The sequence below is a fragment of the Mizuhopecten yessoensis genome, unplaced genomic scaffold (genome assembly GCF_002113885.1).
Source record: "Mizuhopecten yessoensis strain PY_sf001 unplaced genomic scaffold, ASM211388v2 scaffold10813, whole genome shotgun sequence".
Taxonomy (NCBI): domain Eukaryota; kingdom Metazoa; phylum Mollusca; class Bivalvia; order Pectinida; family Pectinidae; genus Mizuhopecten; species Mizuhopecten yessoensis.
This window is the reverse complement of record NW_018408734.1, coordinates 270,798-276,964: the sequence shown is the minus strand read 5'-3', so window position 1 is coordinate 276,964 and position 6,167 is coordinate 270,798.

The window sequence follows — 6,167 nt, the reverse complement described above, 5'->3', positions numbered from 1 at the left end:
TAAATACACGTGATGAACATAAGAGATATGCTGCTATCCATAGTGATCCGGGAATAAATCCAATATTGCAACTAAGCACTAAACAAATTTCTCAACAACATGTATGGGATCTAGTAGAGTTATTTAAATACTCAATATCATGTGAGAATGAATTGGTTATATGTAAGATATGTGAGAAAACAAGTAAAGATATTGTGTTGCATTTTATATTAGAATGTCCAGGTTTATACTTAAGCCGTGATAAAATGATGGATGGTGTTGTAAATGCTATAGAAGTATTGTCATATGTAGTTTTCAGGACTAAGCATTGAAGACCAGTGCAGCTTCATTCACATGTATACTTGACTGATATAGAGTGGGAAACACTAATGATAAATATGGCTGGAAATATCAAAGGAATGGTATGCGAGATGGAGAGTTTTCTATAATTAACCTATTGATGTATATATAAGTGTATACGTATATATGTAAAAGATGTATGAGGAATAGGTATTGTAGTGAACATTTTGTATTATGAATTATATAATGCAGTTATATGAATGTCAAATACGTCATTATTTAATACATTTACTTCTCAAAACTATGTTTATATATAAATTAAGACACATTTTGTAAAACTGTTTTGACATATGAAATCTCCTAAAGAAGGAAATAAAGAATGTCTGTCTGTCTGTCTGTCTGTCTACCACCCATTCCTCCGAGCACCTCTATGTTTCTACCACCCATTCCTCCGAACATCTCAATGTTTCTACCACCCATTCCTCCGAACAACTCTATGTTTCTACCTCCCATTCCTCCGAACATCTCTATGTTTCTACCACCCATTCCTCCGAACAACTCTGTTTCTTCCACCCATTCCACCGAACATCTCAATGTTTCTACCACCCATTCCTCCGAACAACTCTGTTTCTTCCACCCCTTCCACCGAACATCTCAATGTTTCTACCACCCATTCCTCCGAACATCTCTATGTATCTACCATCCATTCCTCCGAACATCGCAATGTTTCTATAACCCATTCCTCCGAACACCTCTATGTTTCTATAACCCATTCCTCCGTACACCTCTATGTTTCTATAACCCATTCCTCCGTACACCTCTATGTTTCTACCACCCATTCCTCCGAACAACTATGTTTCTACCTCCCATTCCTCCGAACACCTCTATGTATCTACCATCCATTCCTCCGAACATCGCAATGTTTCTATAACCCATTCCTCCGAACATCGCAATGTTTCTATAACCCATTCCTCCGAACATCGCAATGTTTCTACCATCCATTCCTCCGAACACCTCTATGTATCTACCATCCATTCCTCCGAACATCTCTATGTTTCTACCTCCCATTCCTCCGAACGACTCTATGTTTCTACCTACCATTCCTCCGAACATCGCAATGTTTCTAAAACCCATTCCTCCGAACAACTTTATGTCTCTATCATCCTTTCCTCCTAACACCTCTATGTTTCTATACCCCATTCCTCCGAACATCGCAATGTTTCTACCACCCATTCCTCCGAACAACTTTATGTTTCTATCATCCTTTCCTCCGAACACCTCTATGTTTCTACCACCCATTCCTCCGATCAACTCTATGTTTCTACCTCCCATTCCTCCGAACAACTCTATGTATCTACCACCCATTCCTCCGTACACCTCTATGTTTCTACCACCCATTCCTCCGAACACCTCTATGTTTCTAAAACCCTTCCTCCGAACTCCTCTATGTTTCTACCACCCATTCCTCCGAACACCTCTATGTTTCTATAACCCATTCCTCCGAACATCTCAATGTTTCTACCACCCATTCCTCCGAACAACTCTATGTTTCTACCACCCATTCCTCCGAACACCTCTATGTTTCTAAAACCCNAACACCTCTATCTTTCTACCACCTATTACTCCGAACAACTCTATGTTTCTACCTCCCATTCCTCCGAACAACTCTATGTTTCTACCACCCATTCCTCCGAACATCTCTGTTTCTACCACCCATTCCTTCGAACAACTTTATGTTTCTACCTCCCATTACTCCGAACAACTCTATGTTTCTACCTCCCATTTCTCCGAACAACTCTATGTTTTTCCACCCATTCCTCCGAACAACTCTATGTATCTACCACCCATTACTCCGAACAACTCTATGTATCTACCACCCATTCCTCCGATCACCTCTTTATGTTTGCTACATCCTCTTCCCCCGAACACCTCTATGTTGGGTGTGCTCAGGCTACGAAACGTTAACGGCCGCCCGTAAACTGACATGTAATAAATGTATGCGGGGTTCCTATAGTGACAGAAAGGAATGACCAATTTCTTACATTCCTGACGAAAGGATCCAACCAATTATCGGAACGGAAGTAAATTAATTTGCCCGTCTGTTTCAATCAGTAGTGCAGCGTCCATTCCGCACAACACCAACTGTCGGCCGGAGTGATGGATATATAACGGAACCGTGGCGGGGGGTACCTCCTGAAGTAGTGACACCGTGATCGGGAGAACAGCATTGACGGGTTTTGTCAGGGTTATATTGTCTTATTGTCTCGCTTATAGTAAAGAAAATATTTTTTTAAACACGAAGACGTTTCCTATTCCTTTCAATCAGTTGAAATATGTGTTTGGCTTTCCTGGTTCAAAATATACCTCCCATATTTAACGTCCTAAATAAACGAATTAGATGAGTCATATTGTGACACTTAGATAGTCAAAAGTTACAAAATTCTCCAACCAAAGCAAAACGTTAACGTTTAGTGATGTTTAACTAACCCTGCTAGCATATTGTATTGGATAGGTACAATAATTAAAAATAGAACTATCCAATGTGTATTGTCTTGTCACGTGTGAGAGTTACAATGTAAATAGTGTACGAAATAGATGATATCTCATATGGTTACTTTGGCACAAATAGAACATATTATTTACACACATACCGTTATCATATAATCTATAAATATAGCATCATAATATTGATGTTATGAAACCATTTTGTTTCCAAAATCAAAATTGATAAAACACATGATATAATGTTTAATACATATCCTACATTGACCAGAAGGTACGCGACGGAGACCTGGGCCCAGTTGTTCAAAAGGTGGTCAGCTTAATCACAGCTTAACGACATTTTTCAACCCTTAATAATTTTGTCAATATACAGGGTAAAATCTCACAATTTTGCATGTAAATTCACTCTACTTAATTTTTGATAGCTGGAAAGTTGTAACAAATTCAATGGTTGTGGCTAAAAGATACACAAAAATTGAGATTTGCGCTAATCACTGATTAAACTAATCACCTTTTGCAAAACTGGGCCCTGGTAGCCTCCATGCCGACGATAGGTCCAGGCTCCGTCAAGTACCGGGTAAATCTGTCAGCATGGAACACGTGTTTGCTGACTGAGATTGACAGATTGTCAATTTCAAGCCAGTAATTTAACAGTCCATTGAGATGCGGGTCCATATTCCACACTCTAACTGTGACCGGGGTCGTTTCCCATCCCTGCTTGTTTCGATGGAGTCATGAAAACTTCTTTAGATATTCCATTATTTTTACTGTTCGGGTTTAGCTTATATCCTTGCATTTTAGAAACTGAACAAGCACTATCCCCGGTCATAACTGTCGGTATGAGTGTAGCGCCTGGATCCTTATTTTCTATTTCAGTGAAAATTAAACCGGTTCGTTATTAATATGAGTGCTACCCTATTGGTGTAGATGAAGTTTCTATTGCTTATTTCAGTGCAGCCAGGATAAAGTTTTGTTTATATGAGTGTAGCCAGGGACGTTTTTAGTATAGGATAAAGGATATAATTATGATTCACTCGAGTAATGTTATTGCTTGTTATTCGTTTCAATAATTCCTCCAAACTTCGTCAGCATGCGTTTTCAGAAAAGGTGCCAGTATCCACTTTTGAACTTAACTTTAGCATGCGTTTTCAGTATAGGTGTTAGTACCAACTGTTGAACTGTACGCTAGCGTGTGTTTTCAGTATAGGTGTCAGTGCCCACTGTTGAACTGTACTCTAGCGTGTGTTTTCAGTATAGGTGCCATATACTGTTGAACTGTACGCTAGCGTGCGTTTTCAGTATAGGTGTCAGTGCCCACTGGTGAACTGTACGCTAGCGTGCGTTTTCAGTATAGGTGTCAGTGCCAACTGTTGAACTGTACGCTAGCGTGTGTTTTCAGTATAGGTGTCAGTGCCAACTGTTGAACTGTACGCTAGCGTGTGTTTTCAGTATAGGAGTCAGTGCCCACTGTTGAACTGTACTCTAGCGTGTGTTTTCAGTATAGATGTCAGTGCCCACTGTTGAACTGTACTCTAGCGTGCGTTTTCAGTATAGGTGTCAGTGCCAACTGTTGAACTGTACGCTAGCGTGTGTTTTCAGTATAGGTGTCAGTGCCAACTGTTGAACTGTACGCTAGCGTGTGTTTTCAGTATAGGTGTCAGTGCCAACTGTTGAACTGTACGCTAGCGTGCGTTTTCAGTATAGGTGTCAGTGCCCAATGTTGAACTGTACGCTAGCGTGCGTTTTCAGTATAGGTGTCAGTGCCAACTGTTGAACTGTACGCTAGCGTGTGTTTTCAGTATAGGGGTCAGTGCCCACTGTTGAACTGTACTCTAGCGTGTGTTTTCAGTATAGATGTCAGTGCCCACTGTTTAACTGTACGCTAGCGTGCGTTTTCAGTATAGGTGTCAATGCCCACTGTTGAACTGTACGCTAGCGTGTGTTTTCAGTATAGGGGTCAGTGCCCACTGTTGAACTGTACGCTAGCGTGTGTTTTCAGTATAGGAGTCAGTGCCCACTGTTGAACTGTACTCTAGCGTGTGTTTTCAGTATAGGTGCCATATAACATTTATGTCGCTAGGTAGTCGCTATCTTCTTTTGCGGTACACCTGTATGGCTTCAAATCCTTATCATTAAGGGGGTTTACGCGTACCCCATTTTGTTTCAAAAACAACTACGGTGATGCAGTGTAATTCATTTTTGGCATTCTATTTCTATTACCGATTTCCACAGGTGTAGTCCGATGACTGTGTCTTCGGTTCATCTTTCAAAATACAATGTGGTAGACTATACTGGTGTAATTCTTAGTCTCCAGGCTTGTCGTAACATTGATGGCCGTAACATTGATGGCCACAGTTATCTCTTTTGAGTAGTGGCACGGTTCAAAATATACACAGATTTTTACTAAGATTTCGATCTTTTAATAGGTTGTCGTAGTTTAATTTGTTATCAAATTTAAACTTTAAGATAACCGAATAATACGGCTAATTCAAGATCGAAAGTTGTTGCGTTGGGCTTAAAATAGCTATAACATACAATTTAAATATTCGGAATAAAAAAGCATTGACGATATTTTTGTCGACACTTGTAATATTAAATCAGTGATATTTCAGAAGTTTACGCAAATCTTGTCTGCAGTGTGTACGTTGTGATGTTTAATAAAGAAAATCTATTGATGATAGCAACTGCTACAAGTATTCGACACAACTTCGTAAAATACAACGTTACGTTGGTTCCCCGAACATTATACCGGACCATGAAACTTCATTAAATGTCTGCTCTTCCTATCTAGATCACACACATCGTTAACTCCAGAGCTAGGAGCAAAAGATCAAACTTGGCAGTCGAATTCTAACTGGTCCCCAATTATTTGAGTGTAAAACATGTGTTGTGTCAGAGAAGGTGAGGAGGAATCTATCGTCCGTGTCAACATACACGAGTAATATCAATCACCAGTCTCTGGGCGGGGGAGATTCACACTCTCAAACGTTACGCCGTACCATATTCATGTAATACTCGGTCTGCGTGTGGGGACAGCTCCCACTCACAAACCTCTTTGACTTGGTATATAACACTCGTTAAGACGCAATGTATTAAGATAGCAATTACAATAACATTCATAATGATAAATGGTCCCCTTGATAAACTACATGTAGTACTCATTTACCTATAAAATCCATATTAGTTGGTGTCCATTAAGACCTTCACAGTGGACATACTTTGTATATAAGCTTTGTGCTGAACTCTCCATTAAGCCCTTCACAGTGGACATACTTTGTATAATAAGCTTTGTGCTGAACTCTGTTGTAAAAAAAACCATTACGACGGTAAACGTTTCACGCAATATAATATGTTTTTGACAATTTCTTATATTGACTAACGTTTTT